The sequence below is a fragment of the Protopterus annectens genome, chromosome 12.part0 (genome assembly GCF_019279795.1).
Source record: "Protopterus annectens isolate FY-2018-M chromosome 12.part0, PAN1.0, whole genome shotgun sequence".
Taxonomy (NCBI): Eukaryota; Metazoa; Chordata; order Ceratodontiformes; family Protopteridae; genus Protopterus; species Protopterus annectens.
This window is the reverse complement of record NC_056746.1, coordinates 1,375,754,584-1,375,782,556: the sequence shown is the minus strand read 5'-3', so window position 1 is coordinate 1,375,782,556 and position 27,973 is coordinate 1,375,754,584. Positions and strand designations below refer to the sequence as shown.

Here is a 27,973-nt window from a genome sequence, read left to right as displayed (position 1 = left end):
TGTGACTGACCTAAGAGGTTTATACTGCATAACTGCCAGGTCAGTAACATGCTTAGTCTGGATAACTCCTTGTCGAAAAACATACTGTGACAGTTAAGGAATGCTCATGAAGAACGAGTTAAATGTTTGAGTATTTATTATTTCGTACCTCGTCTCTGCACTATATTTCCATTCAGGCATTTTCTTGTTTTACTAAAAAATGTCCTTTGACAGTTGAATCCCAGTTCATATTATTTTGGCATAGTGCAGTAGCTGTAGTATCTGCTAGGCCAGGGAATTGTACAGGATTTAATCTCTCAAGACCTGTGCATTTAATCCCTTTGACTTTGCCCTCAGAATTAAACCCAGCCACTTGTTAGTAAATTCCTGCATAACTTCCTGCCTGGCAGATATTATAACTGCATTATCAGTAGACCCCCCCCCCCCCCCCCGAGTAGCTTCCCATATTTTCCCTCTGTCCTTCATTTCCACTTGGCTGGAGTTTGTCCTACATTAATTGGGCTCTTGGCTTCTGTTTCTTTTCTCTGACAACTATTCAAGTCACTCATTTACAAGTTGTCTTCCTGTTCAGCTTTCCCTCCTCTCCTCAGGACCTTGCCACAGACATCAGCTTCATCCACTAGCCTCAACTGTACAGTGGTTACTTATGTTGTCTTAGCTGCACAAGACTGTTGCACCTCACCACTGGCTGTTGCAGTACATGTTTCTACACAGCACATTTTTTTACTACAGCAAATTCTGCTAAACAGTTTACCCTGCAATAAAAAAGCAACAGAAGATGTTGGTTTGGATTCTGGAATAACAAAAAATGTACACAACACTTAAAAAGTATATATCATGGTTAAGTGGGAGTATGCCTGATCACCTTTTTTGACAAGCCTCCTGCCCTCTGTTAATTTGAATGTCTGTGAGCTTCCCTCTGAAAACACTAATGGAACATTTTTTACACTTGTCCTTAACACCTCTTTGTTAAAACTGGTGGTTCACACCATGGAGTGGAAAGTCCACAGATGTCCTTTCTGTACCACAATACTAACTAGACTGGAGAGTGACCCAGTATGTTTAACCTGGCGAGATATTTGATTACATGCCTTCCTTCTCCTACATCATTCTCAAGGCACCACTACTCTGTGACCAACTATGGAGAGACCTCTCAGCTCCTTCCAATTTATCTAGTAACTGTAGGGCTTAATATCACTTGACATGATACTGAGCCCCCCATTAAATCACCCATTCTTAGGTTTGCAGGTTCTTACCATACTTATGCCAAGAAGACCAACAAGAAGCTTCAGCCACACTACCCAAAACTGCTGGGAAACTAATTGTTTCCCCAGTTAAGTAAACTTGCTCAACCTATCCCAAGTCAAAATTTGCTATCACTCATAAAGTCATCCAGACTGTTTTCAAATGTTGCTAAGGCTGTATGGGCAAGTTACTCACAAAAATGGTGGATAAGTTGGTTTAGGTACCTGCCATATCTTCTGGTGTTGTTGATGTGATACTATAAGTTTAGGTCATTCGAGCAGTTTATTTGATTTATTGCAGATTTAATTTAGGCAATGGAGTTCAAAGAGTGCTGAGTCATTCACGACAAAGACTGCTAAGCAGAGAGCACCCCTCAGGAGTCTGTATGACACTGACCACAGTGATAAAGCTTATAGTCTATCAGAGAAGCTAAGGGTACTGAGATCTTTTTTGGTGAAGAATTGTTGAAGTCTGTGTTCCATTTCTTGGCAATGAGGTAAGCCCAGGTTGATGGTGTGGACCGCACTCCCCTTAATCATGATCTCAGTAACCCTTTCAAAGAACTCAACCAGGCTAAGCAGACATTATCTGCCTTTTACAAAACCAAACTGATGTCTAGCCAGGGAAATGTAATTTAGAGTTGCCAATCATCCAGCATATTTTTGGGAGGTGGGAAAAAACGGAGTGCCCTGAGACCCTACTATCACTTATCATGGTTACTGAGGCTCATTCAGACACAGGGATAACATGTAAACTCCACAGAGACAGTGACTTAAGATTAACATTAAACCTTGAACTTTGAGATGGTAATCTTAAACTAAGTTACTGCAGCACAGTAACTTAAACTAAGTTACTGTGCTGCAGTTTGTGTTCTTTCCAAAACTAGACTAGTTAACCTGATTTCACTTGCAACTTTTTGGACTCCTGCTGCAACAAGACTGTCCATCTCTTACTTCCACACCTTATTCAGTTGCATCATCTTCTCCATAATATTGCTCTCCAGACTGTTTTCACTGTCTTACCTAACCACTTTATTACCCCCACATCACCCTTACGCTCTATCCTCCATGCCGGTTGCTTTGGTGAGACCATCCATGTGGAAATTTTTGCACTGGACTCTATTCTATGACTCCACCTCCCAGACTCATAAAAGTTTTATCTTGTTTCTGAGCTGTTTAATGTGACTCCAGCTTGTGTGAGCTTCATGGAGAGGAAGCTGTGAAGAATAATGACATACACAGATTTACTTTCAGAACCTGAGGATATTGGTATTTTTTAAACCAAATTAACTTAAAATCAGTAGAAACTGGATACAAAAGGAACACCACAGTCTGTTAATCAAAAGTTGCAGAGGCATTCTGAGTTGAAAATAAGTTGTTAGAAATCACACTGTGTGAAGCATTAGTTTTATAGTTTCATAGGTGTATACTAGGCTAACGATACTAGGGTCTTTATAAGCCTAGCTGTGTAACCCAAATGTGTTCCACAAGTTAGATGTTTTAGATAATCATATAGGGGTGATTGCTGGTTATGATATGATTTACTGACTGCTCTGTACATCAGAGAAGTGGGTGCCAGACCAGGATGATTTTTTGATTTCCCATCCAATGGTCCAAGTTAGGAAGGGAATTCTCTGAGATATATATCTGTCTCTCAAACATTTCTATTTATGTTCCAAGCAAAATCTAGGGCTTTAGCTCTAGTAGTTGTGATGCTGTTTGTTTTGCAGATGTCAAAAGGTTCATCAGAGCAGGGTCCAGGGACGCAGTGTATACCAGGCATAGATCACCCCCCTTAGTCTGTAGGATATTGAGACTAGAGAGAGGGCTTTGAGGTGATCCACACAGGACATTGTGTTTAACCCTGTCTTCAATTTGTAAGGAACCTTTGCAGATATTCCAGTTGTTGGGTGTGTCTTGTCAGGTGCATATCAAAAGGGGGCATTATACGCAATAATGGCCCTGATGAGGGCCAAGTGCAGTGGTGCAATGACCTTTTTGGACCTAGACACCATATACTTATAAGTTCAGCAACATTAGATACATGTGGGTCAGAGGCCAGGTTACTGTCTGTTCCCAGATCCCTGACTATTGGGTAAACTCTTAGGGATGTTTATTGATGACATAGTTTCCTGGAATGGCCTACTTCACAAAAGGTAGTATATAGTATTTCATTGCACTGAGTTTTATGCCTGGTGCAGCCTGGGTAATTTAACTATCTACCACACACAACAAAGCACCAGGCCAAGCAGATTTATCACAACAGAAAACAAAATGAACAGGTAAACTTATCTTAGGAATATTTAACCTAAAGCTTCATGGAATTGTTTGGGCAAGCTAAAGTCAAATATTTGGAGGAGAGATTTATCCTTCCTGACTACTAATGTAGTTGACCTTTCTTCTGTGATACCTAGGATGGAAGGATTAATATATTTTTGAGAAATGTTACATTTATATTCCACCTTGCCCAATGACACCATCTCAGTTGTGGTTGAACTAATGGAAATTGCCCTAGATAATTATATTCACTTTCAAGGAGAATTTTACAAACAGGTGAATGGAGTAGCAATGGGTGCAGCGTGCACCCCACATTTTCTAATTTGGTAATGTTAGGGTGGGAACAGGAATTTATTTTTAACATCCCATTTGCCAAACACCTGCACTTATATGTTAGGTTTCTTGATGATATATTTATTTTGTGGGATGGACACACTGGAGGAATTATGGAATTTTTTTGATTATTTGAACCGCTGTACCCCTTACTTTAAGTTTACCAGTAGCTGGAACAGCGATAGTGTTAGTTATCTAGACACTTTAAGTTTGTACACCAATGGGGGGTTTAAATCTAAAGTATTCAGAAAGGAAACATTTAGTAACCATTATCTACACTATTCCAGCAACCATCCCTATTTTCAAAAAAGGAACCCACTGAAAGGGCAAGCTATAAGAATTGCAAGAATGACTTCCCAATCTGAAGATGTATGGGATGAACTTGGTAAGGTAAAGGGAATGTTCCTCGATAGGGGTTATCCTGACAAGCTGGTGACAGAAATTATTTCTGAAGTGTACCAAGGTTGGGGGACAAGGTACTAACCATTGTTGGGAGTTGGAATGGATCAAAAAGGGAAGGAGGTAAGTAATGTGAGGTATGAGAAGGCCCTCACATTAGGTGTCTCCCTAGCTACCTGCCTCAGGCTTTGCAATGTAGGGTATGAGAGCTGTGAGCCTGTCTCAAGTCTCTCCTTGTAACCCTTCCCAGCTCCCCTTCCACAGGAAGTCTGGCATCCTCTGACAGTGGTGCCCTACTGTCAGCCTGGGTACTACTACTCACCTCTACCTTTGCAGTTACCATGTCCAAGGGAACATCAGTACCCACAAGCAGCTGTGGCTCACATTCAGTCTCAGTTCTACAGAGCAGCTCACTCCCTGAAGTAACCACCTCAACAGTCCTGGCTGCAAGTATGCAGTCTGTCTGGGTGTCTCCCAGGCTACCAGACCCACATGCTTGTCTCTTAGCCGCCCTGCGTGTAACTGCATAAGTACATAGTACTGCCTCATCCAAATCCTTCCCTCTCAGGACATCTGCAGGATGGTAGTTCCATACCCCTGTTGTCTCAAGACAACCTACTGTTGGCATTTTGTCTTTCCCACTTACTGGCTCCCTCGGCTTTGGTTCCCCACCTTGCCTCTGTGGACACCTGTATGCCACATGGCCCTACTGGTTGCATTCAAAACATTTAACCCTAGCTCCTGGACATGTACCTGGACTAGTGGCTTCCCCTGCTACTGGCAGATTCTGTTGGGGCAGTCTGTGCTGCCCACCATGGGTTCCTTTAGTCCCATGAGCAGTACTGGGGGTCCCTTTCCTGTGCAGGGCTGCCCTGCTTGCTAGGTATAGGTCTCCCTTCTTCCCCAACTCTTCTGAAGTAGCACACTATCAGCTAACCAGATCCTCATGTTCTCAGTCAAAGCGCTAAGGGCTTGTTCCCTTACCAGAAGGTCTGTCAGCCCTTCAGAAGTGGTGACCTGACATCCACTCACCCAGCTATGAAAATAAGTGCTCAGTTCAACAACATATTCACATACATTTTCATCTGCCTTGCTTCTATGCTCATGAAACTTTTCCCTATACATTTCAGGTGTTAGCTTAAAACATTCTAATAAATGTCTTTTTACAGCAGTATAATCAAAACAGTCAGTGTCATGCATTTTTGCTAAAGACATTACAGCTTTACCATGGAGTAAGGGGGTCAGGAACCATATCCAGAGCCCTTGGTCAACTTCATACTCTTTACATACCCACTCAAACATATGAATGAAGCTATCAAAATTATCCCCCTCTTTTAACTGCGGAAGAAATTTACTGACCTTTTGTGCTTCTGAGGTCCAGTTACTTCCTTCCCCATTACCTCCATGACTCTGGTGAAGAGTCAGCATTTCCCTCTCGTGCCTCCTCTGCTGTTCATTTTCTTCAGCTTCTAGGCCCCTCATTCTCTCGGCTGCTTCTAGTTCCATATGCCTGGCCTCCAACTCAAGTCTCTTTAGCTCCAGCTGGATTTTTAAGTCCACTGCAGAAAGGTTGAGCTGTCTGTTCTCCAAGGATATTGTATCTCCACTATCAGTCTGATTGTCCTCCAGGCTAATGTTTTCTGATGCAGCTGTAACCAAGGCTGCAACCAGGTCTGCTTTAGTCAGGTTTCCATGCACCAGTCCCCTAGCCTGGCACATCTCCGCCAGCTGGCTCCTTGTCAGCTTTCCATACTCTTCTGCTGACATGCTGCCTGCTCACCCTGATGAACACTAACCTATCAAAAGAAATAAAACAATTGTGATCTGAACTCTGAGTATACACTGCATGGCTGTTTTAGAATACAAAACACTTTTAGAGATCACTGTACATAAGCTACAGGAATTCGCTGTACCCACACCAATACAAGCCAATTAGTATGTGAAGTAGATCCCACCATTGCCAAACACTTGTGATGATTGTGCCCTGGCCCAGCAATCAAGGAGCCTCAGTCCTCACCACTAACACCAGAGAGGTCGTCTCCTAGAAGAGGAAAGGATAACTAATAGACACAGTAAAGTACAATTTCCCTTAAGTGCACACAGAGATCACAGTGAGCCTGGGGCTGGTTGCTCCCTTGCTCACCAGGTCTCCAATAAGACCCCCCACTGGCACAGCTATAGGGTCCAGGTCTCAGCCTAACTGGGCAAGCTAAAAACCTCCAGTACCCTTTCTGTCCAACCAGTGCTTCGTGTCCCTGCCAAATAGCTGATACAATACACACACACTTTGAGATAAGTATTTATACAACTTCACAAACACTCCTGGGAAAGGCTGACACAGATCCAACTGTGCCCCTTTACCCAGACTATATGGTAGTAATTACTGCCACCACCCAGTTAATAATATCAGCCACTAAAAGGCCCTTAAAAGGGTGTCCAATTATTACTGTGCAATATTAATGTCCAATAGTAGTATGACTAACAGTCAAGGCTGACTTTAGAGTGGCCTATTACAATAACCTCTATAAACCCCAAAATCGCAAGTTAGAACAGAAAGAGAAAATCGGTTTATAGATTGGACTTTGTTCCTAGATGTCAGGGCTGTTTTCAGTATTAATTTTAGTCTTCTAAAATATTCCTTACTGTGTTTTGTTCATGTTTTATTGTTGATCTTTCACCGATTCCCAAATATTTATAGACTCCCTCCTGCTTAAGTTCCTTTATATCATATTCCTGTCCCAGTCTGATATTTCTTTGTACTGCAGATTTCCTGCTTTAAATGTTACTTTTGAACATCTATCAAGTTTTGACCATTTCCAGTAGTGCTTTCAGTTCCTCATCTGATGAACTATACAGTTTTAATTCACCCTCCCAAAAAATATGGGCAGTCTTTACACGTTGTTGTTTTCTGGGTGCTAGATTGTAATCATGGCCTAATCTGTTAAGTAGACAGATAATAGGTTAAGGGCAAGACAAAGAGTTGTCCTGTAATATCCCCCTTTGAATTTTTATCCCTGGGATAATAATTTATCCTTTATTTATTACATGTAGCTACAAAGTAGTTTGCCACTGTTTCATGGTAACTGTAATGTAATTGATCAATGCAGGGTGCATCTTATACATGTGTAAGCATTCCTTTATCCATGAATGTGGGATGCTGTCAAATGTTTTTTTTTTTGTAATCTATCCACACCATAATTAGATTCTTCCCCAAATTACAATTCTCCATTATGACTTTATTTAATAGCAAATGCTCCTTTGTTCCATATGACATTCTTTTGTTACCCGTTCATTCTATTGCCATGATTAAGTTTTCTTCTGAATGACTATAAACTCTGTCGGCATCAATTCCAGTATATAGTTTATACATCATTGGAAGGCAAGTTATTGGTCTATAATTTTTAGGATAGCCTGCGGGTTGATTCTTAAAGAGGAATATCATTTTTCCTGTTGTTAACCAGGTTGGTGTTTGTTTGGGGTCGCATATAAGTAATTCTTACTCAGGACTAAATCTTCATGTAAGGATGTTAATACCTCTAGCCAGAAGTTAGGCATTGCATTTCGGCTTGGGGTTCTCTAATTAGGAGCTTTGTTAATTTTGTTTCAATTTCTCTGGCCAATACTTCATCCCATTTCATATCCTGTACATTTGAACTTCTTATTATTTTTTACTTTTTATCTATTCAGCGTGTTTATTATGTTCCACAGGGTCTTGTTAGATATTTCTCCAGAATGTGTGTATTTCTTCTTTTTTGGTGGTGTTTCTATTCCTTTTGCTTTGTTTCCCAGTTCTCTATAAAACTTTTTTGGGTCATCAGTGAATTGCTTATTTTTAACTTTTCCTTTATATTTACCTGCAAATGTTCTGGGGTTTTCTGCCTCTGCTATCTTTAGTTTATTATTTGCAATAGAGTATGATAGACCCTGGTCAGTTCTAATACTGCACATTGCTTTTATTAAATCAGTCTAAGTATTTTTGTTGATCTATTCCTTCTTCTTTACTCTTCTAACAGTGACACTTTTGTCTTAATTACTTTATAGTTTTCTCTATTCGATGCAGTCATGATGGCAGTGGATTTCTTCCCTTCCTTTTCCGTATTGCACTGCATTTTTGTGGTAAGACTTTATCTGTTATTAATTCAGCTGCTCAGTAATATAACATATTTACTTATGTTATGTCACTTGAATTTCTGTTAGTAGTCCTGATTACTGTGTTCATTTGTTTTATCAGATTTCTAACATTTTGGGTCTTACCGACTTTCTGTAATCTATTTCTTTCATTGAGCTTAATATGTTTATCCATCTCTATTAAGTCAAGAAACTCTTCCCTTATAACATTTTCTTCTAAACTGAGTGCACATTCTTTGTTCACCGTTTCATACGGGCATTCTACAGAAAGTTCCAGAACATCTTCTTGTGACATATTCTCTTCAGCTGCATCCTGCTTCATCTGTTGCTTTATCATATGGGAACTCACTGGCCTATCACACCACAGCATTGACTATAGCAGAGTTGCCACCATTGCCAGTTCCTTCCATTGCTGTGCAACTCCAATTTAACTTTTGTACTGGTTTCTTAATGAAGGCTCCAGAATATCTTCATGTGACAATTGATCAGATTCTTCCTGTTCCACCTGCTTTTCCTTAATTTGGGGACTCACTCTTCCATCGTGCTGTGACATTACCAGACTTGGATTTTTTACACTAAATCCCTCACTTCACATGTAATCCATAAACAGTATCTCTTTCTTTAAGTTATCCATTACTAATCCTCTTTTCTACTCACCCACTTTGTTTTCTTATTTTCTGTACTGTAACATTTCCATATCTTGATGCCTTTGCCTGAATATCTCTTCAAATATCTTTGGTGCTGCTTTTTTTTGTATGGATTAGTTTTGCTTTCTCCTTTGCATAAACATTTCACCACATTAAATCTCTTTCTTTCCCACATCCATATTCCTTCTTCAGATGTCTCCCACTCCACCTGTTTCTCCTTACTTTGGGGAGTCATTGTACCATCATGCTGTGACTTGGCCTGTGTTAAACTTTCTACACTAAATCCTTCACTCCACACGTGTTCCATAACTGGGGACTCATTGTTCCATCATGCTGTAACTTGGCCTGTGTTAAACTTTCTACACTAAATTCTTCACTTCACATGTGTTCCATAACTGGGGACTCATTGTTCCATCATGCTGTGACTTGGCCTGTGTTAAACTTTCTACACTAAATCTTTCACTTCACACATGTTCCATAACTTCAGCTTCTATTTGTTTAACTTCTGCTTTACTAATTTTCTGTTCTAAGTTCCCCCTTGTGAAGTTTTCCATGTCTGGGTGCCTTTGCCTGTATTTATCTTAAATATCTTTGTAGTTGCTTTTTTCATATTGATTAATTTTGCTTTCTCCTTTGCATAAATATTACACCATATTGGATATCTATTTCTTTCCCATGTCCACATTTCTTTTTGTACCTTTCAAAAATCTCTAGGTTTTGTTGTTTATATTTCTGCATTTCCCCAGTAGGTTCTTTTTCCAAACAGCCGAAAGCTTCTTGGTCTGTATAATGTTTTTCATCAGTCTTTTGTACAAATGAACACAAATCTGTATTTGAAGCTTTAGTGTTTTTCTTTCTACTAATTTCTCTCAATCTTTTTGAATATCTTCCATCTGGAAATTCTGGGTTTTTTGCATAATAGTTTGTTTGTGTCTTTCGGCTTTTCCCGGTTAGGGGTCGCCACAGCAGAACTCCGGTCCACTAATGATTGGTAGTTGATTTTTATGTGCCGAGTTACCAGCCCTGACATGTAACAATACATAATTTCTTTCTTATCCTGAGTAGTCCACTCTATCATCTTTATGGCTCTTTTTTTTTTGGCCTGTCAGTTTTGTGGCTTTTGTGGACTACTGCTTCCATCTACAAAAGGGGACTATCTTCCCCCTGAGCCTGGTCTAATCTCATTGTAGGAATGTTTCTGTGTCTTGAGGAGTCTATACTTTCATTTTTCCAGTCCTGGTACCAGCGCACCCATAGCCGACCTTAGGCATAGGCCAACTAGGCAGCCGTCTAGGGCGCTGCTCTAGCAGGGGCGCTTTTCCAGTAATCTGAATGGTATAGGTAGACCAGGATGGGTGCACAGGGTGGTGTTGGGGGGGCGCTGTGGAGACCTTTTGCCTAGGGCACCAGTTGTCCAAAGGCCGGTCCTGTGCACCTACCAGGATTGGGCACTTTTTTATCCTGGAACTTGTGCACCCAGCTGACATTTTTATATTTTTACCTATTCTGTCCATGATATATGCTATATAACATACAGTCTATAATATCAGTGTCATCTTGGTGAGATTTTGTAAAAACAGGGTCCACCTTATGAAGGTACTCACCAAGACTTAAGGATGAATTTGATTCCAGCAATACTACTTTCCTTTTCTTGCTGATTTTATCATCTCTCCATCTGACCCCATGCTTGTATTTAGTATGGATACCTAACAACTTACTTGCTGTATCAGCAGCAATACAGGCTTGTTTATTATTGTAACTAAAATAAGCTAACCCATACTCCCTGGAAATTAAGAATACAGTTTGAATTCTTACTTCATATGGATTTCTTGTTGGACTTGGGTCAATTGATAGGCATGAGGTTGACAGGCTCCTCAAAAGCATTGGCAATGGTTACTTGTAGCAGTCAAGGGGAACTTCTGTGGCCACAGTGTAATTACTAGTTAGATTAGTACTCCTGTAAGCGTGGAACTTTCCCCACATATAATGTAACCACACAAAATGGTTATATTAGTTAGAATGGTGTGGGGTGTCTTCCACAACACTAGAGCAGACTTGAGAAAATCATTTAGAAAGACGAAGTACACAAATAACTAACGTGTGCTCTCTGCAATTTAGTAATGCTGCATTGTCCATGTGTATCAGCTGCACAGTCTGTCGAAAATGTAGTATGTGAGACATTAAGACGGCTGATTTTTTTTTTTCGTTACCTTCTTCTCTTCATTTTGATGAGTTACTTATAAATGTTTTAATTATGTTTGGGAGCTTGTAAGTATTCTCTGGTTATTGGCTTGTGCTGTCTTAATGATGTGGTTACTGGACACATTGCCCAAGCAGTGTAGTATTTTTGTTCCATTTAGTAAGCAGGTGAGCTGACCCTACAAAAATGTATATTTGTTTTTACTGACAGTATGGAGCTTAATAGTCAAATAATTCATGTTAAAATGTTCAGTGGCGTGTTACAGCCATCCCTCCTTATCCCAGTATCACGCGGTGTACCATGACAATCAGCTAGCCTTTGCTTGACTAATAAAGTTTATTTTACTTAATACCGTGACTGTCCCAACCACGGCCATTTCCTAATAACCCAGGGGAAGTGCATTTCTGCAGCCTAAAGCCGCTGATTAATGTCCTCGTGACAGAATCAGCTGAGGGAAAAGTCTTGGCCACTCCTCATTACGTCAGTGCTAGGAAAAAAAATAGAAGGAAATCAGTTCGAGTCCAGGAAGCACTTATTAAACAGAAGGAGTTTTGTTCATTATTAGTAATATTTTCCTCAGCAAGAGTTCGAGTCCGTTTGAAAACAGTGTTGAGAGATTTAGTTTCTCGTTTTGCTCTGATTGTTTGCTCCGTCTCTTAAGGTACGTTTCTCGGTATGAATTCTTGTTTCTAAGAAAATTCATATTAACTTGTCTTAGGAATGTAGTGAAGTGTCAGGTACGAGCTGTGTTTAAGAGTCCTTTTAGTATTGCTGATGTGTGGGGGAGTCTGATGCGTAAACAAAGCTTTGTGTTGGCTAAAATGTTTTAAATGTCCGTTCCCACCACATTAAAATTAATCGCTTTTCACATAACCATTTTGACAACAAGCCGATTCAAACTGTCGCCTTTTGTTGTCTCGGATGTTTTTAGAAGTTGGTCATACATTGTACGTTGCTTCTGTTTAGTAAAACCAATTCTTGTTTTAAAAAAAAGTATAGAGGGAAGTCTGGATAGTATTGTTGTAGTGTACCCCCCCCCCCCCCACCGCACATCCAAAAAAAAAAAGTCTAGACACTAACTGGCAGAGCTATGCTTCTCTGCCCACCCCAACACACAAAACACGAGTGGAACAGAAGGGCTGTTTCCTCCAGGAACTAAGCCCACAAAGGCTTTCCAGTGTTTCCAGCATTACTCTGGGCAGGACGTGTACTGCCTGCTGTTATGCTTCTGGCTACTTTGTATCTTTCTGAATGTTACAGTGTGGCGCCCGCGGAGTTACGAAACTCTCATCATAGGATCAACTTTATGTGGAAGAGATTTGTCACCAAGTGGGGGCTAAGTACGCACACGGCTTTCGAGTCCGAGCTGCGTGAGCACTTAAGGATTTATTATGTCTCCATCTGTCTGTTACTGGTGGGCATGGTCAAGCCAAAAAACATGGCAGGCAAGAATAAAGGCCAAGGTGTGTTTCAGATGGGACACTTCGTCGAGATCGGTTCCATTGATCCTCCAAGTATTGCTCATAAACTCGTCCATTTTATGAGTACATAAAATAAGCTTATACAAATACCCTCTATCACTGTCTAAATAGGGTCTAGTATACGTAAACCTATTGTGAACAACAAAGTGCTCATCTTTCTGACCCTCTAGTGTGTGTGTGTGTGTGTGTGTGTGTGTGTGTGTGCTAACGATTGGAGGTTGAGAGATGTGTTGTACAACACTTTCTTGTTTTATTTTGCCTTGTAGAATCACGCTAGATATGTAATTGAAGTGAAAACTTCTTTATGCCAATTTACTGTGTAGTAATTCTTTGTCTTTCCCCCCTCATACAGAGTTTCACAAATGAATGCAGAACACAGTATATTTCTCATATGTATTATTCCCTATGAGGAAACAACAAAGCATGTTTTGTTACCCTGCTGTATTGTGCTGTTCTAAAGAAGTTGTGTATTTTAAGTCATCTAGTACTCTGCTGGGGTTTTAAAGCTCTTGTCTCCCTTAAAACATATAGACTTCTATGGAATACATAATACTTTTAACTATTCATTATTTTGTTTATCAAGCCAACATCTGATTGTGGTGAGTTTTTTTTTTTAAGACGCTTAGGTGAGGTGAATTTTCATCAATGTTCATAGGTAGGTACTAGGCTATCAGCCCAAGGGCCTACATAAGCCTAGCCAGCAAGGTACTATAGCTTACGCCACCCAAGAAAGTTATTTTCCTGTGCCACCGTCCAGCGGAGAGACAGAAGTGATCCCCGGGGTATATTTCCTATTTCTCATCCACTCATCAAGATTTTTCTTGGAAGAGTGCTAATGAAGAACTTTGCATGACATGGATGAGTAGCTTGTTCCCGAGTATAGGAAGTCTCTGGGACAGAAATCTATCCCTCCAGTGTATCATGTTTATTGTGGTGACAAGGTTTAGGTCCCTAGAGCTTGTAGCTTGGAGGGATTGGGATTTCTTTAGGTGTAGCATGTCCAACAGCTCTGGGTTTGACATAGCTTTATATGTTAGGCAGAGATCACCTCTGAGTAGGCGATATGCTACGGAGTAAAGCTGGAGTTTTTTGAGGCGGTCAGTGTAGGGCGTTTGAGGCCAGTAATCCTCTTTGTGAGGTACTTCTGTGGCCTTTCCAGCTGCTGCAGATGTCTTATTCATAGGTTCATACTAGGCTATCTGCCCAAGGGCATTTATAAGCCTAGCCCAGAGTTTTGTGGCTTTCGCCACCCCTTTAGTTTGGAGGATACTATGCCCATTATTTTGCTGTGCCTCTGTCAAGCAGTGACACTGAGATAATCCCTGGGGTATATCTGTGATCTCCCATCCATTGGTCAAGATTTCTCTTGAACAAAGCCAGCTAGGTGCTCTGCCTCACATGTACCGGGATTTTGTTCCACAGCATAGGGAGTCTCTGGGTGATGAATCTGTGAGGTACATTCCAAAAGGGGCATTGTACTCTAATGGGTCTGAGTGACGAGTAGAGGGCAACAATGACCTCTCTTTTCCTGGATGAGAACCCTTTTATGATGAGGTGTGCCACATAGAAGGACTTCCTGACTACTGTGGCGATGTGACTATCAAAGGAGAGACTACTGTCTACCTGGGTCCCAAGGTCTCTTACCACGCATTCGGTGTTAAGTAGATTTTCTGCCTATGTGGTAGTTCATGGGTACAGAGTTTTTACCAAAGGGGATGACACTGCACTTTTTGGCATTGAGCTTGAGGCCATGGCTCTGACACCAGGCATCTGTCTCAGTGAGGCCCTTCTGTAGGATGTCCACATCATTTGGGGACTTGACTATGGCTCCTAGTTTGCAGTCATCTGTGAACTTCGTCAGCCAGAGGCCTTCTGTGTTAGCCTGTACTTCAGAGAAGTAGATGCCAAACAGGAGAGGTCCCAGGATGGAACCCTGTGGCACTCCACTTGTCACTGCCTTGAGGTCAGATTTCGAGTCTGCAACTTTTACAGTGTGGGTTCTGTCAGTGAGCCAGTTGGCAACCCATCTTGTGATGTAGAGATTTATACCTAGTTTAGTGAGTTTAGCTATAATTCCAGAATGGGGGATGGTGTCAAAAGCCTTGGCGAGGTCAAGATAGGCTGTGTGAACCACCTTACCCTCATCCATGGTTTTGGTGACTGCCTCAAAGAATTCGATCAGGTTCAGGAGGCATGTTCTGCCTTTCACAAACCTGAACTGGGTGGGATCCAGAGTTTGGAGGTTACCAATGTCTTTGTTTATGAGTTCCATGATGATACCTTCCATGGCCTTGCAGACCAGGCTCGTCAGGCTAATAGATCGATAGTTCCTGGGATCTGTCTTCGTATGGATTGTAAGAAGTGTATTTACATTACAGTTTGACATTCCTAAATCATGTTTGTCGTACATTGTTTTTGACATTTATTGGCTTCCCTTGTAGTTCATTCAAGTTATAAACTTTTAAGTTGTACAGTATTTTGTAGATGGACAAGAGTTCACCTCCAGACTAAACTTGTAAGAAAATACATTTAGAGAAAAATCCTGAAGCCTTTTAAAATTACTTTTACAACCTTGTGAATTTTGTGGAAATTGTACTTGGAAATGCTTCAAATACACTAAATTTAAAAGTAATGATGTATTTCTTTTTTGGTTTTAAACTATAGTGATCTCCCGGACATGACAGCATACACAGTTACAAAACTTAAATTTCTGATTTTGTTAGGTAGTCGCTGTTATGTCTTGATTCCTCCCCCTTGTCACTTAGTGGCTCCTCACCTGCTCCCACTCAGCAATTTGCTTTTCAAGGTACATGTTAGGCCCACTTCTTCATTTAACTGGGCCAGAGTTCTTTGGCCTTGCTTTCCCTCCAGGTTTGCATGCTGTGTGTGTTAGGACTGGAGCAAATCTGTGACTACTTGGCCAAAGAGCTCGATTCCCACCTGTAGAGGGGTTGTGACTTAAATTGACCTGCTAACATGAGTGCTACCACCCATTCTGCTCCATCAGGCAGAGCTACTTATACCAATAATAAAGGTATGGGCACTGAATTCTCCAATGGAACCCTCTGTGGCCTTAACCCTCAGAATAGTCTTAACCATTCTTCCACACCAAGTACATTCTGCATGCTGTGGGTGGGTTATTACTTCACTGTTGCATTCATGTATCCTTTTATCTATCTGTCGGTCTGATGTAATCCAGCAGTATTTTTAAAACTTTGTAGAGCAGGCCAAATTTTAAGTTGCATCTAGAAAAGTTGGTGAGGAGGTCCTCCTTTTTTTAAATGACCAGGGTAACTTCTGCATGTTTTCTTTCCAAACATGTTGAATTTACTTTGGTTTGTCTTGTTCCAAAAGCCAGAAGGTAATATCACAGAGGTCCTGATAATATCCTGAGCAGATTTTAGTGTCATTGAGGATGGTGGATCACATATTGTTACTTATTGCAACATAGTTTACATTTGCGGAAGTCTTTATGATTTTTGAGTTTGATTTACCTACCCGTTGCATTTAAAAGTCAGGTTAATACCCTCCCTTCCATTTTTCAAAACCAATGTGAAAGATTTCCTGGCTATAATCTGGCACTTTTCTTGCTCAGAACCAGGGTAAACTATATCATCTAAATGTGAACAAGTACGTTTTCATTCCCTGTAACTACTTATTCTCCCTTCTTCACTTACCTCTATCAAATTCTCTTTTCTGCCTTTCTCTGTAAATATGCCATTAGCCTTCTTTGCGGAGTCTACATGTCCTCTGTGCTAGCATGGGTTTCCTCCGGGTGCTCTGGTTTCTAGTAGATTGGACACTCTAACTTGGCCATAGGTGTGAGTATGCATACAAGTGTGTGGTGTGAAAGAACTACAGTGGCAGGGCTAGCCACCCATGGTGTAAACCTTGGCTCTAGATAATTGCCACTGTTGAAGTGACACCCCAAACCCATGGGGGGGGGGAGGGTCTGTGGATGGATGGCCTTAAACTGCAGATTTTTTCTTTTGTTTTATTGTTAAATATTTTGTAGCAATTTAGAGTTTTTCTCCCTGCACATCTGCTGAAAATGGGCATCTAACCAGTCAGACCTTCCTTTGTAGTCAAAGGTCAATAGATAAACATATTGTTAATTTTTTTTGTTTTATCTTTAGTTTAGTTTAGTTATAGTTAAAAGGTATAAACATAGATGTACATGTTAACCAGGAAAGAGCACTGATCATGTGGATGAAGGATTCTGCTTGACCTTGACTTGCTGAGAGTCGCACAGTATTTATTTTTAGTTTGCTTTTACTTATTGGGTCAATTAAAAAAATAATAAAACTTTTTAGAGGAGGTTTGGGAGAAAAGCTCCATATTAAAAACATTCAAGCAGACGTTTTTAGTAATGTACATGAGCAGACATTGATATACATTAACAGTTGCTTACTGATTTTAGATTAGTGGTATAAAAGTAGAGACAACTGTTACAGTATAAAAGATACTTGTGCATTAGTAGATGTTGAAGATTGAACATTTGAGAAGGTGTGCTAATGGCTTTGTTGGGTGATAGATATTGTGATTAGTACTTAACAGATACAAAGAAATGGAGGTGAGGGAAACTAGGTAGGACAGAAAACCATAATATAGTTGAGGTGGAGTGTAAAGCAGGTTCAGAGATGGAAAGCCATGTATGCAGGTAACTCTGGCAAAATATAACTGTGTACAAGAGACAGACATTGGGTAGGTTGGTGAAGAGCAGCAGGGGGCAATGGAGGTGATAAGGGCAGCAAAAGTAAACGCTGAAAAGCAATTACCCCTAGTCTCCTTCCTGCTGTATGCTTTTTTATAGGTTCATAGGCAGGTACTAGGCTGTCGGCCCAAGGGCCTAAGTAAGCCTAGCCAACAAGGTTTCCTGGCTTACACCACCCAAGAAAGTTAATTTCCTGTGCCCCTGTCGAACAGTGCCACAGAAGTGATCCCCGGGGTGTATTTCCCATTCCCCATCCACTCTTCAAGATTTTTCTCGAAGAGTGCTAATAAGGAACTTTGCTTGACATAGATGGGTAGCTTGTTCGAGTATAAGAAGTCTCTGGGACAGGAATCTGTCCCTCCAGCATGTCCTGTTTATTGTGGTGACAAGGTTTAGGTCCCTAGAGTGTGTAACTCAGAGGGATTGGATTTCTTAAGGTGTAGCATGTCCAACAGCTCTGGGTTAACATGGCTTTATATGTTAGGCAGAGATCTCCTCGGTGTAGGCGATATGCTACAGAGTAAAGCTGGAGTTTTTTGAGAACGTCTGTTTGAGGCCAGTAATCCTCTTTGTGAAGTACTTCTGTGGCCTTTCCAGCTGCTGCAGATGTCTTGTGAGGTACATTACAAAAGGTGCATTGTACTCTATAATGGGTCTAATGAGTGCCGAATAGAGGGGAACAATGACCTCTCTTTTTTTTTTTTTTTTTTTTTTTTTTTTTTCCTGGATGAGAACCCTTTTGTGATGAAATGTGCCACATAGAAGGATTTCCCCGAGTGGCGATGTGATTATCAAATGCGAGATTACTGTCCACCTGGGTCCCAAGGTCTCATCACATATTCAGTGTTAAGTAGACTGCTGTTTATGTGGTAGTTCATGGGTACCAAAGGGGATGACACTTTTTAGCACCGAGCTTGAGGCCATGCCTCTGACACCAGGCATCTGTCTCAGTGAGGCCCTTCTGTAGGATGACCACATCATGTTTGGATTCTACTATGGCTCCTAGTTTGCAGTCATCTGCGAACTTTGTTAGCCAGAGGCATTCTGTGTTTGCCTGTACTTCATAGAAGTAGATACCAAACAGGAGAGGTCCTAGGACGGAACCCTGTGGTACTCCACTTGTCACTGGTTTGAAGTCAGATTTGGAGTCTGCAACTTTTACAGTGTGGGTTCTGTCAGTGAGTCATTTGGCAACCCATCTTGTGACATGGGGATTTATACCTAGCTTAGTGAGTTTAGCTATAATTTCAGAGTGGGGGATGGTGTCGAAAGCCTTGGCGAGGTCAAGACAGGCTGTGTGAACCACCTTACCCTCATCTACGGCTTTGGTGACTGCCTCAAAGAAAGCCTTGATGAGGTCAAGACAGGCTGTGTGAACCACCTTACCCTCATCTACGGCTTTGGTGACTGCCTCAAAGAAGTTGATCAGGTTCAGGAGGCATGATCTGACTTCACAAACCCAAACTGGGTGGGATCCAGAGTTTGGAGGTTACCAATGTCTTTGTTTACGAGTTCCATGATTATACTTTCCATGGTCTTGCAGACCAGGCTAATAGGGCGATAGTTCCCAGGATCAGTGGTGGTTCCCCCTTTGTGGAATGGGATAACTGTTGCTGTGCACCATTCAGTGGGCACAAAGCCTGACGTGAGACTGATTGAACATGGTGCTTAGGTGGGGAGCCAGTTTGCTCTGAAGTTCGTGTAAAACACAGCCTGGGATGTTGTCTGTTCCCATGGATGCTATGTTTTTGGTTTTAGAGTATATAACAGGAAGGAGGGAAGGACAGATGTGGAATGACTGTTCATTTGGCTGCACATTGGTTGCTCCAAAATGTCTGCTGCCCATAACCCATGCTTTTTGCAGGTGGTGAGACCCTTGAAAGACTGGACTTGAAAAGTTTTTTTCTTGCAAGTCAGCAGGGTCATTTTCACTTCTAATGAACCAAGTGCAGTGGACATTACCTTGAGTTATCTGTTTTAAACTGAAACTGTCATTTTGATAATAAAGAGCCATAATGCATCCAGACAGTGGATCACTTAAGTTTTAAACTGGGGAAAAAATTTCAGTTTGGTAAAAATGTGGTTCCTTCAAAAAAGACAAATGCCTGGTGGTACCATTTTTAATAAGGCAAACAGTGGTTAAAAACTGTACATTTTCAAAATTTTTTTTCCCATTGTCTCCCCCCCCCCCCCCCCTCCAACAAAAAAGTGGTTCTCGCTCTGTTTTTCAGGGGACATCCAATGTATTTATACTACTAGGGGAAATTTGTCCAGCGCATTGGAAACTTGTCTTACCCTTTTTGATAGGTGACATGGGATCTTTATGTCCACCTGTGCTACCGTAGATGGGGCCTCTGTTTAACATCTCACCAAAGGATGGCACACTTGAGTGCTGTAACCCCTTATGCTGTACTGCACTGTCAGCAATCGGTCCACCTGTAGTGGGAATAAAACCCACAGCCTTCTGCACCAAAGGGTAGTGATACATGTTGTGCCACTGACTGTGCTGTTTTTGAGCCTGTTTTCATTGCTCGTGTATTTTGGGGAGGTGGGGGCCTTGAACAGGATTATCAAAAAGAAATACAGTGGAGTAAAATGTTATGTCAGCTGCAACAAGGCTTTGGGATGCCGACGTCTGTTGCACTAGTGTAATTGTGTCTTGTGATAGTTCGTACCAGGAAAAGCCAGACACTTTGAATGTGTTAACTTCTGTGGAACCAATCAAAATTAAGGCCTTATCAGTTTTATAACCTTCTGGTTTATCACTGGATCAGTACACGAGACTAAAACGTTTAGGAAACAACACACACGGTTCCTCTCACTGCTTGTAAGTCACCTGAAGGTAAACTGCTTATCTATTTTCCTGTTATAGCGAACAGGCAAATCTGAATGTTTGCATGAATTTTTCTTACACTAGCTTAGCAACTGTTTCAGCCAAGCTGGTAAGCTTGGCACTTTTCTTCCTCCCTCATTTCTGGCCAGAGAACAACTTTAAAGGGTAACTGTAGTTTCATGCAGTATTAAACTAATCTGAGACATTTTGACACTGGCACATTATGTTCTTGATCTGTACTGATTTTATGTACTGTAATGTTTTTAGAGCTTCATCCATGGGTCTGCTGAAAATGGATTTCCCAGATGTGCATTTCCAGTCTTCTTTTTTTTTTTTAAATGCAAAAACAAATGCAGGAGTTCTTCAGTGTCCTATTTAATGGAATTTGCCATTGCTTGTATTTAAATGCTGTATCCTGTCAGATTTTGACTATCTTGTAGATTACAGAGCTTTATTATGGGGCATAACTGTTGCATGTTGTCATGCAAACGTCCTGATTTCCCGAGCAGAGTGGGGGAACCTACTGAGAAATGTTGGCCAGGCTCTCCAAATTGAGAGTTATGTGCAGTGCATAAAAATACTTCCCTAAAAACTGTTTATGTTAAACAACTTTAGTAGTGCAGAGCTCTGTATGGGGCTGCTGTACTGCATCTGGTTAGCCGTATTCTGGAAACTGAAATCTATAGGAAATAATGTTATAGGAATAGCTATCTCCATAGACAGAGCATGCACCCGAGACATATATTTAAGAACACTGTAAGAGGCCAAGGACTGAGAACATCAAGACTCACAGCTAATCAAAATAAGTATGAGGAAGAGATCAAGAACATGAAGGAAAGGCTCATACATAGAGGGCACAGTGAAAAAGAGATACAACAGTCATTAGTGGGTCTATCTGAGGCAAGGGAAGGAACAGGGAAGCCATATTATATTATATATATATGAGGAGGAGATCAGGAACATGAAGGAAAGGTTCATACATAGAGGTTCATACATAGAGGGTACAGTGAAAAAGAGATACAACAGTCATTAGTGGGTCTATCTGACGCAAGGGAAGGAACAGGTAAGCCATACTTTTCAGATATGGATACCATCCTAGATGAAGGAACTGTTAGTCAGAAACACATGAGAGTACAAGTATCCTACTCGAGTAACATTAGATCTTTACAGGAAGTATATCGAAAAAAAATGGAATATACTATGTGCTGATGATGATTTTAAAAGGCTGGTAGGTGAGACCCCGAGATTTGCTTATAAAAATAAAAAATCTATAAAAAGATTATTATGTGGACCACAATCCATGGAAACAAGAATAGAAAATGCAGTCAGATATGGAACCTTCCGTGCAATAAATGTAATTACTGCACCTTCGTTGACACTGGAAGTAGATTTCTACATTCAGATCTAAAGAAGGAGTTTACCTTCAGAATATTGGCTAACTGTGACAGTATGAATATTATATACTTGGCACACTGCACAGTCTGTCCTGCCTTCTATGTTGGAATGACAATGCGACGGCTGAGAGACCGGATGAGGGAGCATGTATATGATATCACCAGAGGAATAGAGACAAATGCCTTAGCCAGGCATGTGAGGGACCATGATGAGACACACACATTTTTTATTTTTAGTAATAGATAAAGTCTATACCGACAATAGAGGTGGAGATGTTAGGAATAGAGTAGAAGAGTAGTTCCAGAACCGCAAAGTGAAGACAATAGTTCGTAAAAAAGGTAAGTCCTTTATTAGTTGCCAAGTGGTAAAAATCCAAAGACAGTTGGTACAAAGCAGCAAAATCAGACCAAATGGTAAAAATCCAAAGTCAGTAGGTACAAAACAGCAAAATCAGACAAGCGCTTTCGCTTGGAGAATGCCAAGCTTTTTCAAGTCAAAAACAGTTGCCTGCAGTGAGGCAACTGTTTAAATGAGGATGTTAATTAGTCACATGTTTGGTTAGAGCTGAGTTGCATTAAGAAACAATTGAGACTGTTTTGAGCAAATGAACAGCCAAATAATAAAATGAAACATTAAAATGTGCATAGGTTAAATTGACATTGCATTGTTTATACATGACTGGTAAACCAAGTGAGTGTTATGATGAAATTAAAAACTTTGCTTGTCCAAAAGGTTTGGATAGAAATACAAATACAAATACAAGTGGAAGTTTAAAAAAAGGTGTGTGTGATCCAAGTGAGTTTGAAGTCAGCAGTCCTGTGTAATATGAGAATCAATGTAGTGCTGTTATGTTAGCCTTAAAAATAGATGTTATGATGCATATGAATTTGCACTACTTGGTGACTTGGGGCAAGTGTGTCCAATGGGCAAAGAAACAGTGTTGAAAAATAGTGAAAATAGGATGAGACATGCTATAATCTAGCCCTTCTGAGCTTCAGAACTGAGCCTATACTAAGTGTGCCATTTAACCCCGGGGGCCTGCCTGCATCTAGCTTGAGTTGCCAGACAAGCTCCCTGTATTCCAAGGTCGATTCCCAGTCCGCACCTCTAATGTTACGGTGCACTTGTTCAAGGATCATGAAAGACAACTTGTAATTGGGACATGTAAGTGAGTGTTTGAAAAAAGCGTTGCTTTCCTTTTTCTTTTCAATGTCGTAAGTGTGTTCGTATAGCCTTTCCTGAATTCCCTCTCTGTTTTGCCCACATAAAAGGCACCACAGGTGGTGCAGAGCCCGATATAAACAACCCCTTTTGTTCCACATGAAAAGTGACAGGGGGATCTGATACAGGTGTGTCTGGATGCAAGGTAGATGTGGGATTTGTTTGCAATGAGAGGACATTGCTTGCAGGCACCACATTTGAAGGTGCCCTTGTTGTTGTGAGAGTTGTGAGTAGTTGCAATGGGTTTTCTCGAAGATGTCTTTGAGGTTTTGCCCCCTCTTCCTCACAAAATTAGGTTTGTCCGGAATGATACTCCTGAAGTCGTCATTGCCAGCCAGTACAAACCAGTATTTGGATACAATAGTTTCAATTTGTTCAGAGTTGTCGGAGAAAGTGTAAATGAAATTGCCGTCCATTTCTTTGCTCTGTTGTGACATGAGGTTGGGGATCTGCACTTGCGTGCGTCCAAGCAGTGGGGGGTATAAGGAGTCCCTTTGGCAAAGATTTCATCTTTTAGTGAGTTGAGCAAGTTCTCAGGATAGCCTCTTTGGGTGAACATGTCATGTAGATTGTGAGTCTCTTCTAGAAAATCGGAGAGTTTACTGCACATTCTGGATGCTCTTATAAGTTGGCCCTTGACTATGCCCTTCTTTTGATGAAAAGGGTGTTGACTCTCATAGTGTAATAGACAGTTCGAAAAAGTGGGTTTCCTGTAAACCTTGGAGTGTAGTTCCAAGGATTGGGCATCCCTATAAATGGTAGCGTCAAGATAGTGCAGATGTTCATGACTGATGTTGTGTGTGAAAGTCAGAAACTCTGTGGTACTGTTGATGTATTCCAAAAAACTCGACAGTTGGAGTTCAGTACCTTTCCAAATGAGGCAGATGTCGTCAAGGTATCTGCAATAGAAGGTGACAAACTGTGCCCAAGTAGTGCCAAAAATGTAGTCCTGTTCCCATCTGTGCAAAACCACATTGGCATAGTTGGTGGCACAGGAGGCCCCATTGCTACTCCTTTTTCCTGTTTGAAAAGTTCCCCATTAAAACAAATGTAGTTGTTGTTTAAGACTGTGCTCATCATGTCAATAATTAGGTTGATGAAGTTGTTACCCAAATTCGTTTCTTTGGTGAAAAAGTCACTAAACCAGTCTAGTCCTGTAGAGTGGGGAATACTGGAAAAAAGGTCTTTGATGTCAATGGTGACCAGAAAGGAGGAGGGGGGGCAGTTGGACACAGGGAAAAGTTTCAGAAATTCCCATGAATCTTTGCACACGTATGTGAGGGCATGGGTATGTTGTTTTGTGATGTGGTCAATGAACTTGGCAATAGGCTCAGTCACACCCCCCACACCCGAGACAATGGGTCTGAAGGTCAACGGATTGGTGCCCTTGTGGGTCTTTGGGATTCCGAAGATAACTGGTACAATTGGTTTGTTGACAAGTAGAAAATTGTAGAGTTTTTCATTAATGGATCCCTGTAGCAAACTGTCATACAAAGAGGATTTAATTTTTGCAAGTGCGATGTTGTATTCATTTCGGGACGTGAGGCAGTATTGGGTGTCATCATGCAGTACATGGTGCATGCTAGCCTCATAAGCAGACTCGTACATGAGAACCACACCACCACCTTTATCAGGTTTCATGATTCTAATATGCTCTTCAAACAACTTGTTAATGTATTCAAAGTCTTCGGTGTTCAGGTTGGTTGAGTGTGGTCTGGGGGGGTTGTCGTACATGTTACGCAAGTCCTGTTCAATTAATTCCTCGTATAACTTAAGAAGTGGGTGGGTGGGGGGATTGAAGGTACTCTTCCTACACAGTCCTGTGGGTTGCCAAGTTTGTCCTTTGAAAAAATGTTTGAGGTTGAGTCCTCTGGTGAATAACTTGAGATCAACTAGTAACTGAGCCAAATTTGCTCTGTTAGTGGGGACGAAATGGAGTCCTTTGGTAAAGAGATTAAAGGCTGTGTCATTAACCACCATGTCTGTGTAATTAAAAATAGTAAAATCATTCTTGGTATAAATAGTGCAATTGGCATGCTTGGTTATAGTGGTATTGGAGCAAGGCAGGATAAGAGTGGTCTGCAGGTTCAGTACAGGGGGAGGTGTCTTTAGGGGGATTTGCCACAGGAATAGAGTAGAAACTAGGGAACTAGAATGGATTATAAGGCTACGAGCTAACATTGGGGTAGGCCTGAATGACAAAATCAATATTAAACCCATTCTTCTAAATAGAGATTTAAAGAAATAGTAGGTAGTACCCCCCTCCCCCCTTGACCTTTTATACTTTTTTATATATTTTTACACTTTTATATATATTTATACTTTTATATTGTATGTATTAAGTTGCATGATGTAATGTGCTGTTTCTATTGAGCTGTTTTTAATTTTAAGCTTTTAAAATTTTTCACACTAGATATAAAACTTTTTATAGTAAGTATATGGCTTTAAGGATTAATTGGGCAGTTGATGGCAATGATAAGCTTGGTATAAATGCTGTGCTTTACTCTTCTTTGATTGTCTGAAGTGGCTGGTGCCATGAAAGCGCTCACCTCTTTTACTAATAAAGCTCTTATTCTACATAGCCATGGCTGCTACCTCCTGCTTTGTTTTTTAATGCTGAATATATGCTGCTAGTTTCTGTTTTTTCAACAAAGCCAAATAATTGCTCGTAAAATACTCTTCTACATAATAGTGCTCAGATGCTTACCATGCACTATGTTTGGGATGAGAGGTTTTAAGTTGAGCCCTGATTGATGCTGAACCCTGGTCATATAAGACCTTGGTTTGACATGTCATCCAAAGGATTAGTGTTGACTCTTGTGTTCACATCAGTCTTTAGGACATCAGTTGATTTGTTAGTTTTCCAGTCCGTATGGATATATCGTCTTGTTTTCAATACTGAAGGTGACTGGATGAATTTGGGTTGCTAGAGTCAAATCCATTTGCTAAGCAGTACTGGTAAATTTTAATGCAACAAAATGCATTATTGTATCCTTTGGGAAGTCCTCTACCCCAGGGAATTGCCACATTGACAGAATGCCCTTAAGAATTGACCCGATTTGGGAATGTATCTGGACAGTGACCTAACTTTTGTCCAACATGTTTGTTGCCTAGCAAACCTAGACTTTCCACTGTTGTGAATCTTTAAACCTCTTGCATTGTACACTGTCCTGCAACTAAAGAGACTAAACATTAATTATTCCAACCCACCCATCAGGTCAAGCAGATCTCCACCCCCATACCAAGTAGTGGAAAGCTCAAATATCTCTTTTGCACTGGACACTCAGACACACTAAAGAGACTAAACACTAATGTAGGTGCTTGACTTCCAAGTGTCTAGACAGTAAAATACCTTAACTGCATTAACTTAAATGTTAGTGAGTGTATTAGTACATTCTGCTGTATAGTTCCTTAATCAAACCACTGTACTGATGAGTATATCACCAGGAAGAAACAGCTGTATAATACTCTGCAGTTAGTGTCTCCCTCAAACTAAAGTCTATTTTCTTTTGAGAAACACTTACATCTGTAAAATAGCATTTCTTTACATCTCCTGTTTCATCTGTAACTAACCCCAGCTTTAATTTTTATATCCTTTTAAGAATTTCAGGGTAAAATTCAAAAACACTACTCAAAAATTGGAGTCAGAGTAGCAAGAACTATAAAAGCACTCTGACAGGTTAATTGACTGATTTCTACTTATACTGACTAAAATTCAAGATCTCCACTTACACAAAGTCTCCTTTGGAACAGCACTTTCTCTGCCTCAGGTGTAGCCCAGCTCTGTTCGCATCTACCACATCTTCATCTATCGCACCACACTCCAACTAATTATACATAATCTAGCTTACCCATACTTCCTTCAATAACTTCAACCTTCTTCCTGGTCCATAACACCTTTTATATCTTTTTTTTTTTTTTTTTTTTTTTTTTTTTTTCTTCTCCCAGTAGTCACCATGCATACACCACTCCTCTCCACTGCTATACTGCTATCACTGTCTCCTGGTCCATAACACCTTTTATATCTTTTTTTTTTTTTTTTTTTTTTCTTCTCCCAGTAGTCACCATGCATACACCACTCCTCTCCACTGCTATACTGCTATCACTGTCTCCTCCATGCTCTAACGCCCTCACCAACAGTATTAGCCCCTTATCATTGCACCCCTACCCATACACACAACTATAACTTCTCCTGTACCCAACAACTGGTTATTAACCCCTTATTATACCCCCTACCCATACACACAACTATAACTTCTACACCCAACAACCAGTACTCGTATCTGCATCCGTCCTCCCCATGAATGTGCAACTCTCCAAAATAAACCCCCCTCCCATTCCATAATATCTACAAATAAATCAAAATACACTAAATACTACCTAATAACTCTCAAACCTAACTACTATCCTATTTCACTACTCCCATCGGGTGATATCCACCCTAACCCAGGACCCAGTCCTAACTCTACCACTCCTCACAATACCTTACCAACCACAAGTCATTTACCAAACACAAAACAAATCTCCTTTTACTCTATAAACGCTTGAAGCATACTTAATAACGTTAGCCAACTTCACGCTTGGATATCTGCTCAAAACCCAGACATTATTTTCCTTACAGAAACATGGCTTAAACCGTAAAACCTAGATAAGGGCATACTCCCTCCTGGTTATAATGTATTACGGCTTGATCACCCTAATAAAAAGGAGGAGGGATTGCAATTGTGTTCTCCAACAACCTCACTTTTACATACCCAAAGCTGTCTATACCATCCTTTTCTCCCACAGAATTACTGGTAGCAAACCTTAAACTCAATGACTACACTACTATTACTGCTGTCCCCTGGTGTAATGTAGATGGATACAGCATTCCCTTATTGGAAAGCATTCTCTCCTACCTCTCCCACAACATCCCTAATGCAATCCTCCTCCTTGGGGACATGAACATAAACTGGGAAACACTCACCAGTCCTAACTCAACATACCATATAAATCTTTATGGATTTTCACAACTTATCTCCCAGTCTGCTCATACCAATAATGCTCATTCTACCAGTACCCTCATTGACTGGATTCTTGTCTCAAATCCCTCTAAATACCA

At 40.7% G+C, this 27,973-nt stretch overlaps 1 protein-coding gene across 1 annotated transcript in view; it reads left to right on the top strand.

Annotated features, from left to right (window-relative positions):
* The first annotated feature begins 11,700 nt into the window (after positions 1-11,700).
* SDCBP2 (syndecan binding protein 2) overlaps positions 11,701-27,973 on the top strand; it is a 256,656-nt gene continuing 240,383 nt past the window's right edge. Inside the window, exon 1 of the mRNA XM_044090435.1 lies at positions 11,701-11,889. The gene's annotated coding sequence lies outside the window, so the exon portion shown is untranslated. The remainder of the gene's footprint in view (positions 11,890-27,973) is intronic.